The 13966-nt window shown below is 36.4% G+C and overlaps 1 long non-coding RNA gene and 1 pseudogene across 1 annotated transcript; both read left to right on the forward strand.

The window, feature by feature from the left end:
• Positions 1-1194: 1194 nt before the first annotated feature.
• On the forward strand, positions 1195-2801 carry LOC113306902. Its single transcript, XR_003338887.1, has 2 exons — positions 1195-1424; positions 1543-2801. It is a non-coding gene; the product is annotated as an uncharacterized LOC113306902 (long non-coding RNA).
• A 5189-nt stretch (positions 2802-7990) lies between these two features.
• On the forward strand, positions 7991-12272 carry LOC113302034 (annotated as a pseudogene).
• Positions 12273-13966: the final 1694 nt, after the last annotated feature.

Here is a 13966-nt window from a genome sequence, read left to right on the forward strand (position 1 = left end):
TATGATGGTATGTGCATGAAAATATGTTTGCAAATTTTGTGTTGCATACACCAAGGATAATATGAGTTTTTCGATCTTTGTATAGTTACTCTCAGCCGGGGTCAGAGTTTTGCTGATGAAATAAATGGGTTGCTCTTTTCCATCGTTAATACGAGTTAACACAACGCTTATCGATGTATTCGTGGCTGATAGGTATATGTAGAGATCCTCGCCTAAGTTAGGTTTTTGCAAAATTGGTAAGGTAGCTAGATGCTCCTTGATTTTCCAAAAAGCCTCTCCGCACTCGGGACTCCATGAATTTTTTTTCCGTTCTGAGTATTGAAGAAATATCTGCATTTGTCAGATGATCTAGCAATAAAACTGCTCAGGGATGCCAGCCTTATGTTTAATCTTTGTATGTCTTTTACCTTGGCCAGTAAAGGCATGTCAAGAATGGCTTACACTTTGGCGGGATCTAACTCAATTCCTCGCTTCGTGACTAGGTACCCAAGGAATTTTCCAGATGTGACTCTGAAGGCACATTTGTCCGGATTGATTTTCATATTAAACTTCCTCATCTGCTCAAAGATTTCTTTGACGTCCTTCGCATGATCCTACGGTAGCTTGCTCTTGAAAAGCATGTCATCTACATATACCTCCAGGGTTTTGTGTATCCAGTTATCAAATATCTTTTCCACGAGTATCTAGTACGTCGCGCCTGCATTTTCAATCTGGATGGCATCTTTGTGTTGTAGTAGAGCCCTCGTGGAGTAAAGAAAAAAGTATGCTCCTGGTCCTCTTCTGCTAACGGGATCTCAATATTTCCCGAGTATCCTCCCATCAGTGATAACAGTCCGTATCCAGACGTCTCTTCTACCAGTTGATCAATGTTAAGAAGTGGAAAGATGTCCTTCTTTGGACATGCCTTGTTAAGGCCACTACAATCAATACATATTTGTTCTCCTCCATTTTTCTTAGGTACGATAACCGATAACCATGTTGGATATCCATATCGGATGATTCTCGATGCCTCCATATTTTTTAGTTTGTTCGGAACTGCCTCTTGATATTCTGGTACCACTTTCCTAATCCTCTGCCTCATGGGCTTATGCTTCGGGTTGATTTTTAGATGATGGCAGCAAACGTCGGGATATATCTATAGCATATATTCCATCTTACAGGAGAAAACGAAGGAGTACTCCTTTAAAAATTGTACCAATTTTTTCTTTTCCTCTGGATCGAGGAGTGTCCCGATTTTAACCAAACCCGGATTTTCGGTCGTTTTGATATCCACGTCCTTCGTAAGTTCTGAGGCCGAGAAGTTCGGCTTTGGCTTCCCAATTTCATGGAGGTTCTTTAATTGTTATAATGGCTCTGTAGATTCAACCAAGACAGCATCTTGCATGGAGTTTGACCTTCTAGCTTCGTTTGTCTCTGTGATATAGGTATCAATATCCTTCTGGCTTTTGGTTTCTTTGTCTCTCTTCTTTTTTTCCTTAAGGGAATTAACTTTGTTTTTACCATTTCGTACATGCATGTCGTAACAATACATCGCCTTTCCAGAATCTCCTACGATCTATAAGATCCCATCGGGTGTTGGGAACCTTATTCTTTGATGGTACGTGGATGCAACTCCTTTGATTCCATGAACCCAAGATCGTCCGACGATGGAGGTATAAGGTGAAACTACATCTAATACAAAGAAAAAGGTTAAAGTCAGGATCCTGCTTACGCAAATCTCCAGGGTTGTCTCGCCTCGGGGCCTGGTTGACAAACCATTGAAACTGAATATATTATATGTTGAAGGAATAAGGCATTCATATTTTAAGCCCATATTTTGGAATGTATCATAGAATAATATCTCTACTGAGCTTCCGTCGTCGATTAGAATCTTTGGTAATGTCCATGGCAATTCTTCTGGTTTCTCATCGTCTCTTTTGGCAGGTTATTAAACCACATCAAGGCTTCTTCTTTCAGACTTGCTGGGAAGAATCACACATGACGACATCAAGGCTTCTTCTTTCAGGCTCCATTGTGTTAACGTCATTCGATAATATCGTAGATGTTCAATCGCATCACCGGTTCCACTAAAGATTGTTGTAAACTTTGGGAGAGAGTATTTCCTTGGAAATTGTTTATCTAATAGGTTAGCCGCTAGGGGTGATTATCCCGCTTCTTGCATGACCTCTGCCAACTTCTGGACTCATTTACTTTCGGTTGCTTCTTTGTACATCGCTTCGAGTTGATTTAACCTTACTTACAATGCATCGTCAATGTCCCTCGTTTGGACATTCTTTTTCCTGCGAGAATCCCGTTCGGGTGGGATAAAGTTCTCCTGATGAAGATATCATAATCTCCCCGAGTCTTCATCATATTTTCCATCGGGCGATATACGCCTAGTTCGGTTGAACTCCCTTCTCGAAGTTTCCCTTCGTCTCGGGTTTCTTTTAGATGTCCTCTCGGACTGATCAGGGAGTCAGGGACTCCGACCTCGACCTTTTTCTATCTTTATAAATGCATTTGTCTGGGATTGACATCGGACCTCCTTTATACTTATGGGGAATCGATCATGGGTATCCTCGTTTGAGGTATACGGTAGATCTATACGGACATCCTCTTCTAGCTTTTCTAGGGGGTTTTCCTCTTCGGGTTCCTCATTTGGGAGAACAAGTGTCTTTTTCTTATTTTTCTCCTGATGCCTTAGCTTTTTGTTTTTCTTTTCCAGTCTCATGTTTCGTCGTTCGAGATTTTTCATTCGCTCATGATGGTCTCGAGGGTAGTAGTATTGTTATCGTGGCTAAAGGAACCCTCTTTCAGCGTCATGGTTTTAACTACTGGGTTCATTATCCCTCCATTTTAAATTAGATGAATTCCATATTGGTCCTCGGATGAGGCACCTTTTCGTCGGAATAAGAGTTATCTGTTAACCCTTCTTGATATTGGTTATCGGGCTTGAAAACACGGGGTATAACAATCACACCCAATTAAAAGTGAGATTCAATTAAGAAAGATATCAAAAAGCTTTATCTTTTTCTCAATACAATCAGTAAATCAACTATATAGAAATCCGTGAGACTGATTGATATGAGAATAACTTGGATGGTACCAAAGACCAATGCCACATTCATATTAACACTTCTAGATCAAATGATAATCAAATGAATATAATCTTGTTACTTATAGAGTTGTTCAATTGTTTATATCCTCATGGAAGTATACAAGACACAATTGAAGCAAAATAGGATTTGATTCACAAGAATCAATTCATGAACATTTAGCCACGGTTTGCAAAAATTGCATTCCTTAATATATAAATGTTTTTTTTCATGAGTATGAAATCATACTTAACCGATTTTAGAACTTAACCACATAAGTTTGCAAACGGGTAAACAAACTTAAGTTTCGGACTTTGATATTTTCCGATAGTTCGCAAACGGGTATGCATACTGTCGTTCTGGGCCTAACTCAGGTGAAACAGTTTGCAAACGGTTACGCAAACTTGGTTCCCGAAACTGAATCATTCTTACAACAGTTTGCATATTGGTATGCATACTTTGCTATATCCAGACAATGGTTAATTTTTCTAAACTCCCATTTCAATCGTTGAAACATCCTTAGAAGACGACAATAGCTATCTCACACAAACTATTAGCTTATAAGTAATTTTCAAGTGATCGAATTATCAATACAAAACATTCCGAGTCTACATCAAATGACTGTCTCACACAAATCATGTAAGATGTTACAAGGCGATTTTCACATGATCATCTTTTGACTTTCGTCAAGAATAATGATGAACGTAGTTAAAGCAAAAAGCTTTCCAAATAGAGAAAGATATAAGCGAGTTAAAGTCAGCTGGAAATATCAATGTGTATAGTGTAAATTCTATATAGCTATACGATTTAGTCTCAATAGGAGATAGAATAGAATAGACTTCTGAGTGATAGATGAGTTCAAGTCTCCACATACCTTTTGTTGATGAAGTTCCTCCAAGCTCCCCTTAGTAGATCTTCGTCTTCATTTGATGAACGTCGTGAAGTCTAAAGATCAACTACACATTCTATCCTAATCCGAGACATAACTATAAGTAGACTAGAAATCAAGACTTATAGCTTTGATAACTAAACTTGACAAACAAGCTTGAGATAACAACGCTTGCGAGTTCGACTGAGCAATGCTCTAAAAGTTACCCATTATTATTATTATTTGTTTGAAAACATTAAAGTCCTGGGGAGTTTTAGGTTTAACAAGGTAACGCTTAATCCCAGGTTATTCCGCTGCACAGCTAATTACATTTATTAAATCGGACTTCGCAAAAAAACCAAATACCTGCAATTGTGAGTGGAGAAACAAAAACACCAACCTGGTGCAGATAGTACTACGACCTAGATTTTCTAGCATCGGTATGAAAACTTTGCTCCAACTCTAGTACCTCTCGAATTGATTACACCAGCTTTGAAATGCCTTATTTTGTGATATAAAGACTTGAAAAGCTTACAAGGGATCTTTGGCATGACAATAAAGGAGGTAAGAAATTATACTTGGTTAAATGGGTTTCTCTTGGTAGGAAAAAGAAATTTGGAGGCTTGGTCATCAAAAATTTAAAGCAGTTTAATCATGCTCTTTTATCTAATTGGTCTTGGAGGTTTGCTACAGAAGACAATCCTCTCTGGAAAGCTATTGTTGCTGAGAAGTATGGCTTTAGTGAAGTTTCTTGGATTTTTAAAACTCCAACCTGCTCTTATGGTTTTTCTGTATGGAGGGACATCATGAAGTTCATTCAAAATTTCTCTAGGCCGGTGAAGTTCAAGGTTTCAAATGGTGCGAATGTGAGATTTTGGGATGATAACTGGCTTTATGATTCACCAATTAAAGTTTGTTTCCCTAATCTCTATGTTATTTCTAGATCAAAATCTTCTTCTGTTGCAGATTTGTGCGAGACTGTTAATATTCCACCCCTTGGAATTTGCAACTTCCAATAAGAATGAACTCTGCATCTATAATCGAATTAGCTATGCTTAACTCTGATCTCCAAAACTTCAGAATGATTCAGAATAGTGACGATGAGCTGCAATGGAGTCTTAGCAAGAATGATGTCTTCTTTGTAAAGTCTTTACATGGAAAATTAACTGAAGAAGCTGAACCTTTGAACGTTGATCCCATTTTTACTCATATTTGAAGACTAAAATGTCTTCCAAAAATAGGTTTCTTTCTCTGGATTATTGCTCATGACAAGTTTCCTACAAGAGATCTCTTACTTAGAAGAGGGATGAATGTTCCTGTGGTTTGTATCTTTTGCAATGAGCCTGAAACAACTTCTCATCTATTGTTACATTGTAAGTTTGCTAGAAAAGTTTGAGAAATTCTTTTTAGTAAACTGAATTGGTTTTTCTCCATGCCTATGCATGTACCTGCAACTATTCATGCCTGAAGACTGATTCAACACTCAAAAGCTAGCACTGTTGTTTGGGATATGATTCCTGCAACAGTTTTTTGGTGTGTTTGGAAAGAGAGGAATGCTAGAGATTTTTCTGATACAAGTAGTAATGAGATGGATGTGGTCAAGAAAACTATCTATTGTTTGTTCACCCGGGCTCTTGCAATCTCAAAGTATAATGCCATTAGTGCTAATGATGTCATGCATAATTGGTTTAAAAATTTGTTTTGATCCTCACTAAATTTGGTAGTTTGTTACTAGTTTGATTTTTGTTTTCTCTTTGTAATCTGTTAGAATGGTATAACCCTTTTATAACCCCTATTTTTTTGATCAATACAACCTGTCTTTACCGATCAAAAATAAATAAAAATACATCATTAACCTACGAAGCTCTTCTACCATCTGATCTAGCACTTGTACCCCGTTTGGGATTGCTTTTTATTTCAACCAAAAGCACTTTGTAACTAACTTGTAACAAATTTTTACCGAAAATTGTGTTTGATAAAAAAAATTCAAAGTGCTTTTTGAGAGAAGCACTTTCATTTTAGGCTGCTTTTAAAAGCTACTCAGCACTAGCTTTTAAAAGCTGGAAAAGCAGAAGTCGTAGACCCACATAATTTGATTTAATTGATTGTCAATTTTATCCTTGTTATTTTATTATAACGACGAGATTTACCCTAAAATATTGTACAGTTATGTATATTTCTAATTTTTATTTTATTTTTTTATTTTTTCATTTTTCGTTTTGAAATAATAATAATAAATAATAATAATAATAATAAAATGTGCTTTTGTTGCGCAATTTGTTGCGCGTCTCCCAGCCAAATCTCTATAATTGTAATATGTGCTTTTGGCCTTCTTAATAAAAGCCTCTGTGACATCTTTTCATAATAATAGTTTTTAAGACAACCATAATCATAAAATTCTTGAATAATAATAGTTCAAAAAATCGGGTAGCTAGATCAGCTGGTCATCCCCGTTCCTCAAAGGGTTAATGCGCTCAAGCTCTAGGAGGTCCCAAGTTTGAGCCTCCAATGACGCAATATTGCAGGATTTGACATGGAAGGTAGAGTTAGCTTGCCCCTCCTTGCCACATAATCATCCATCCCGCTTTGTCTCTCTTGGCTGGTTCCTCATGAGGCTCCCTGGTCGGCTAGCACGACAGCCTGTCCAAGTTAATGTAGTAGTACGTTGTTGGAGCTCAGCTTGTTGGGCTTCTAACTAGTTTCTTGTAATAGTCTTTATTTTAAAATAATTGGTGCCTAGCTTGTTGCTAGGCTATCAATACGCACCTTGCAATTATTGACTTGTTTTTCTTTTATTATATAAATGCTCGTATCAGTCTCTTTTATTATAAAAATATAAAAGAAATATTACTTTTATTTTATTAAATATATTAGAATTAAAAATATAATTAAATTAAAGTGTATTCAAAACTAATTTTTAAAATATGTCTATTTTAGTCATTAATTAACTACAACACCCGCACTTTAAAATACTAGTTTACCAAACAGAATTTACAGTTTGTTAATTTCACAGTGCTTTTTAAATTATAGTTTACCAAACGTCATGCCGATTTATTTCCACAACCCAACACAACAACGCACAACACAACAGAAAAGCACTTTTCTAAAACTCACAACAATACCAAACTAGCATGTAGCTGGAAACTCCAAATCAAGGTTTGAAAAACATGTTACGGCTCAGGCCACCGCCACTAAGCGTGACCGTTATAACCCATTTTGACGGGTGTGATCAAGTTTCGGACAAAAAAACCGTTTTTATACATTATTTTAGTACAACGGGCATTATAACGGTTAAATAAAAAAAACAAAAGAATTATGGTTTGAAATTCCTATCTAACAGTTATAACATGCGTGAAAACAGTTATAACGGGTCTAATAACGTTGTTATAACATTTTCTATACATCATTATTTTATTTTAAAATATCAATTTTAATTTTTTATTATTTAATTTAATATAAAGAATTGTAAGAAAAAACGTTTATATTCTTTTTTCTTAAAAAGTGTTTATATTTTTTTTCTTAAAAAACGATTATAACTGACGAGAAAACGGGAAAAATGGTTTAAAAAACTTGCGGTAAAATGAAAATTCAATTTAAAAAAAAACAGTTAAACATGCACCAAACCAATTATAACGTGTTTAAATAACGGTATCACGCTCAAGCGGGCTTCTTTACCGTTAGATGATCAAATCAACGATTAGATTCACATTCAGGAAAGGACCTACCATTTTCCTTAAAGGGTTCAAGACTGTTAGATCTGGATTTTAACTGTGATCTAACGGTAAAGAAGCCGGTTGAGCGGGATAACTACCCGGAAAATGGTGCCGGACAACATTGCTCCTTCCTATTTATCGATAATATATAGACACGGGTGTTGGTGTCCGTGTGTCCGTACGTAGGCGTGCCGTTTTTACGAAAATAATGGCCGTCAAATATATGCAATAAAAATAGTTCTCTTTTTATGGTCCGTTAGATTTCTATGAGTGGACGGTTGAAATATAAATGACATGGCATTAAATTGTGAAATCTAAATCTCTTTTATTCATCTTCTGGTTCATCCATCTTCCACTTTCTAAAAAAACTTTTCCCAATTTGAAAACCTCAAAACTCTTTCACAAGCAGAGAAGAAGAAGAAGGTAGAGACTTGGTTCCGTGGAGAAATCAAATTTCCTGATTGAAAGTAAGTTATATTTTTTAATCATCTTTTGTATGAAAACTGGTTCTATTTAAAAATCAAAGGTTTGGCAGAAAAAAGATCGTATCTTTGGTGGTATATTTTTTTACACGGGGATGATTGCTCATTTTTGGATATAAATTTTAAGCTTTTGGATCTTAATTTGGAAGCTAATTCAGAGTATTTTATTGATTAGAAGTGTAATCTGCCTTCAAGTTAGTGATATTGGACCCTAATTGAAAGCTCGTTCAGAGTATTTTACTGATTAGAAGTATAATCTACCTTCAATTTAGTGAAATAAAAAACTGACCTTTATACTTTTAGAATCAAATTCCAAGTATTTTCCTGGATGTATTCAACTTACTTTTCCGTGTTTCAGAGTATTTCTAAGTATAAGAAACTAAACTTGTTTTGCAGAGATTCAATTACGTGTTTAGTTTAAGTGGTTCAATCCTGAACTTTCCGGGTGTAATTTTCTTAAAACCGGGTTTCTGATTTTATTGAAAGTCTTCCATATTTAAGCTGGCGTTATTATGGAAGGTGTCTAGCCTCCAAGTTTCCTAGTATTTGTGAATTTCCAACTTCAAAGAGGATTCTATTCTCACTGCTGGATGCATTATATTTATAGCTGAGTTTTTTCCCTGTGTGATGCTAAAAAAATTCTGTTCTTTCTTTCGGTAGTAGAGGAGAAGGTTGATTGCAAGAACGATATTGGTACTCCAGTAATGGCTTCAAAATTGGTTTGGCGTAGTGAGGAGCAGACAGAAGCAGCTAAAGATTTGGTATCTTCTATAGCTAGCCTTTGTTCTTTGTGTGAAAGTGATCTTGTAATAGTGAAAACGCCTCAACAAGAGCTAATAATATTGTATCACTTGTTAAGAATTACTTAAGCACGTTTCCTACATATAATGTTGATGATTCTCATGAACATATTATTGAGTTCAGGTCCTCTGGTAGTGCTGAAGCTTTGGTCTCATTAGTGTTAAACTCACCAACCCAGTGTTATAAACAAGCAGCTGAGGAATCCATTAAGCTATTTCTCTATCCAAGTATTAGATCCATGCCTAAACTCATTCGGAAACATTGTGTGCGGTTGGTTTTGGTTTTTTGCGAATCACTTTATATGAGGATAAACACGGTGATCAACATCCTTTATACTACTCTTGTCGTAAGACTTTAGTATCTATATTGAAATTAATGGGTTTTAAAAATACATCCAAATATATTTATGTGACACAACCGTCGGACACAATTCGGAAGTTCTACCCATTTGTTAGAGAACTAGCAAAAAGTTTGTGCCGTGGTTTATATAAATTTAGGGAGTCATCCCATACCAAGGTCCATACATCTCTTAGATTAAGCATTGAGAATGATGTTCAGCTACTAGCCTTCTTTTCACGCTATGTGATAAAGGCACTCGAGGATCATGTTATATTGAAGGGTCAATCACTTCCACTAAATATGGATGATGATATTTTTGAACAACCCTGTTATTAAGGTGAAATCCTCTTCCTTGAAAACATGTACGAGGATTTGAATTCAGAATTTATTCAATGCCTTGCGAAAGTCAAGGGGGATGTTTTGTATGGAAGACTTTTTGATTATACTCCTACGTGGCCTAGTTATCTATCTGTTTTGAGAGAGTTGAAGAAATTTTCTAAAATGTTCTTAAATCATGAAAAAGATCCTTTAACTCAAGTAAGAAAGTACCCGTATCAAATGGATATACTTATCAAATTGTCGAAGAGAAGTGATGATCTACTGTGGCTTCTTCCATATAAGAACTTGATTAATCCCATTTCTAGAGACTATTTGTTTATGAAGATGTTCCCGGAGGTGAAATTAGATTTTGGAAAGCAGCATAAGATGCTCATTGACAGGTCGCAGATATTGACCGTATCATTTAAGCACCTTTCTCTTGGAAACTCGAAGTCGTTGCGCTGTGGCCTATCTGTGGAGTTCAGAAATGAGGAAGCTGTAGGTTATGGTGTCTTGAGGGAATGGTTTTTCATCATATGTCAAGAACTGTTTGATCCAAAAGTTTCTCTTTTTCTAGCATGTTCAAATGACCGTCGAAGGTTCTTTCCCAATCCTGGTAAGTTTCAGCATATTTCTGTTAGCAATTAAACCCAACACTATGGAGCACTTTATATTTTGAACTACGTTCTTTTGGGATGTGTGTCTCTAATATTTGCAAATTTTTTTTAATAACTATTCTAAATTCTATTTATATATTTACACAAGTTTGTGTCTTGCTGCAGCGCCTGTGGTTCCTCGGCACCTTAACTATTTTGCATTTGCCGGTAGAGTGATTGCTTTGGCTTTGATGCATAAAGTGCAAGTAGGCATCACATTTGCTCCTGTGTTTTTCTATCAATTGGCTGGAGGGGTCATTTCGTTGGATGATATTCAAGATGCTGATCCAGTCATGTATAAGAGCTGCAAAGAAATTTTGAAGATGGATGCTGATTCTGTGGACTCGGATGTTTTAGGATTGACATTCGGAAGGGAATTTAAAGAATTTGGATCAAGGAGAGTGGTTGAGCTGTGTCCTGGAGGTAACAGCATTATTGTGAACAGCAAAAACAGAGAACAGTATATTGAACTTCTTATTCAGCATTGCTTCGTCAAATCTATCGCCGAAAATTTATCTTATTTCACCCGTGGATTTGGTGATATTCTTTGTGAACGAGGGCTTCAGAAAATATTTTTCCAGAATTTAGAGCTTGAAGATCTTGACCTAATGCTGCTTGGAAGTGGCGAAGCTATCTCTGGGAAGGACTGGAAAGCACACACCGAATACCATGGCTAATTGGCTATAAACAAAACGATGACCAAATTCGTTGGTTTTGGGAGGTAAATTCTCTTACGAACGCAAGTTTTTCCAGTTTTTAATTGTTTTGATTAGTAAAAGGTGCATGTTTAGAAACTATATCACTCTTAGATTTTTGTTGCCATTGTCTTCACCCTCTCCTAGGTTTCTCTATGATTGTATGCCATTGACACAACATGTTGGATAGATATTTAGCATATTAATGTTTGGGTTTCGTTCACCAGCAGGTCTTAAAATTAGTCAAGTAAATTGGATTCTTTGGTTGATCATATACCGTGGTAAATAAAATCTAACATATGGAAACCTTTGCAGGTTGTTGAGGGTATGTCTATGAAGCAGAGACACGAGCTTCTCTTTTTCTGGACCTCTGTGAAGTTCCTTCCTGCACGTGGATTCTCTAATTTATCGTCTCGTTTAAGCATCTTCAAAGTGGAAAAATCTGATCAGCACCTGCCCTCATCTCGCACGTGCTTTTACAAGTTAGCCCTCCCACAGTACTCATCTCTAGCTGTCATGAAGCAGAATCTCTTGATTATCAGCCAAGAACATGCGCACTGCAGCTTTGGGTTATCGTAATGTTTTTCATGCCTCTACTTATTTGGTTGTTGAATTTGTTGTAATATATTTCATGCCTCTCGTGTTGCATGGTTGTAGATTGGCTCCTGTCTTGATATACTAGAATCACAAGTAACCAGTAACAGTAGTAATCACACCCGATAGACGGGAGAGATAAGTAACACCAACACCTGCTTACATACGGGAGAGCTTGGATCGTTGAAACATGATCCACAACCCTATAGCAAAGTTTAATTTTTTTTTCTGAAGACCATGGGAAACATTGAACTCGCCAGAAAAGTCTTCGGAGCTGATGAACCTGCCTGAGAAACTCATTACCAAACTTGGGGCTGTCGAACAGCTAGTGACCCGAACTTAAGCATACTATTACAGAGATTACAAGATCCATATTCAAAAGTAACAAAACAGTTCCTGAAACTAGGAAATAGTCAATAAAGGCTTGGTCCAGTATATAACATTAATGGGCCCTGCGTGTAGCTGCGGTCTTAGAACAATGCTATCCGACTTTTCTTAGTACTAGATTTGTGTCTGTGCTACATCGGTCATTTTTTTCTTCTTTTATGTGCACATGGCTTCTCCCCTCCGGTGGTGATGCATTTTATTTGGTGTGCGCGTGGGTTCGCACTTTCCATGTCGATATATTTTTATTTGGTGTGACGGGGTGAATACATTAAATAGGTGGGAAAAAGATAAGAAATATATGCAGATATGGTAGAAATATGTGTGAAATATATGTTTTTTTCTTTCCTTTATGCATTAATTTGGAAAAAAAAGAGTCCTAATATGGTAGGTACTCAGATTTCCGAATTGAATTTTGACTTCCATAAAATACCAAACGCGGTAAGTTACACCTTCCTTTGAGTTTGTAATTTTTAAACCAATCATACGTTGCCAAATGTCTTCACCAAAGCTCTCGTTTCGCAAAACTAAAAAAAATCTGATTTCGGCCAATAGGAAACGATGATTTCCTCACCGTTCAATGTGGGAGCTTTATGTGTCTAGGTGATTAAGTCTTTAGATGTGATTACAAACTGGTAATAAGGGTATTCTTATGACTCCACAATGAGTAATAAGATTTTCACTTGCCCATTACCATCTGGATACTTACTCGTAAGGCCTATTCCTATGCATATGCATATGGCAAACATCAGATTTTGCCATATATGCACCCACTAAAGGTATGCCAGACTCATATGCCTATATGTCAGAAATAACATATAGGCATACACGATGGAGTTTCCAACGTTAAATAGAGAGTTCATCGCTAAACGGTCATAAAATCGCTCGCTGGTCATTCCAGCGCCAGCGATGGTCTCTATGTTGCTCGCTGAACTGAGCATCACTCATCAGTTCCTCATCCAACGACTACAATTTTTTCCCATTATAAATACCCAATTTCAAACTCATTTCAACTCACACCAGAATTTCTAGATATCTCTAGAATTTCTCAATCTCTCAATCTTCTTTTTCAAATCTAAAACAATCACACCTTCTCTACAATTCTTTATTTCTTGTAATATGGATTCACAATCTCAAATTCAAAGCAAAGGTAATAAAACCAAAGTCTGTGGTGCAAAATACAACATGTTACAAGATAAATGCATTTGTCGTAATTATGTTTGTTTTTTTTTTACCCAAGATTGTATCGATGGTGCACAATAACATGGTAACACCATGTGGGAAAATATATTTCGTAAATATGAAGAACAAACCATGAACATCAATGGTCGTGATGCAAAAGGATTGGCATAAAATTTCGTTGTAATCAACAGGGAAGTATCCGCTTATGTTGCATTGATAATGCAAGCCAAGAGAGGAGGAAAGGAGAGTGGTCAGGTGGATGTTGATTTTGAAAGACAAATTCGTACAGATTGGCAGCGAAAACATGGTAAACAGTTCGCTTACGAAAGTTGTTATCATATTTTGAAGGTGTTGAACAGATATAATCCAGATTTCTTAGCAAGTAATCAACAAACACCTGAAATGTTACCATATAATTCTTCTCCTTCAACACCAAATTCTTCACCATTTTCACCAGGTCCATCAAATTCTTCACCAGATAATGCAAAAAACCCAAATGGTAACTTAGTTTTTAATAATTATGATGATGGTAAGAGATAACTTCCAGGGAGGAACAATGCAAGACTGGCTAGAAAATTAGCTCAAGAAGGAGGGAGTTCCAGTGGATTTAACATGGCGGAGTTTATGGAACATCAAAAGACCGTCGGAAGCAAAGAGAAGATGATAGGAAATTTCAAAACAACAGGGAGAGTAAAAAAAAGTCATCTTTCTCAAGAAAAATTTGGGTTTGATTATGACAAGAATAACATTCTTCAAGCTAACAGTTCAATTATGAACGCTCAACAAAAACATGTGTGGAAAATCGAATTTGACAGGATTCAAGCACAGATTGAACAACAAGCTGGATTTACTAATAAGCA

The sequence above is a fragment of the Papaver somniferum genome, chromosome 8 (assembly GCF_003573695.1).
Source record: "Papaver somniferum cultivar HN1 chromosome 8, ASM357369v1, whole genome shotgun sequence".
Classification (NCBI taxonomy): domain Eukaryota; kingdom Viridiplantae; phylum Streptophyta; class Magnoliopsida; order Ranunculales; family Papaveraceae; genus Papaver; species Papaver somniferum.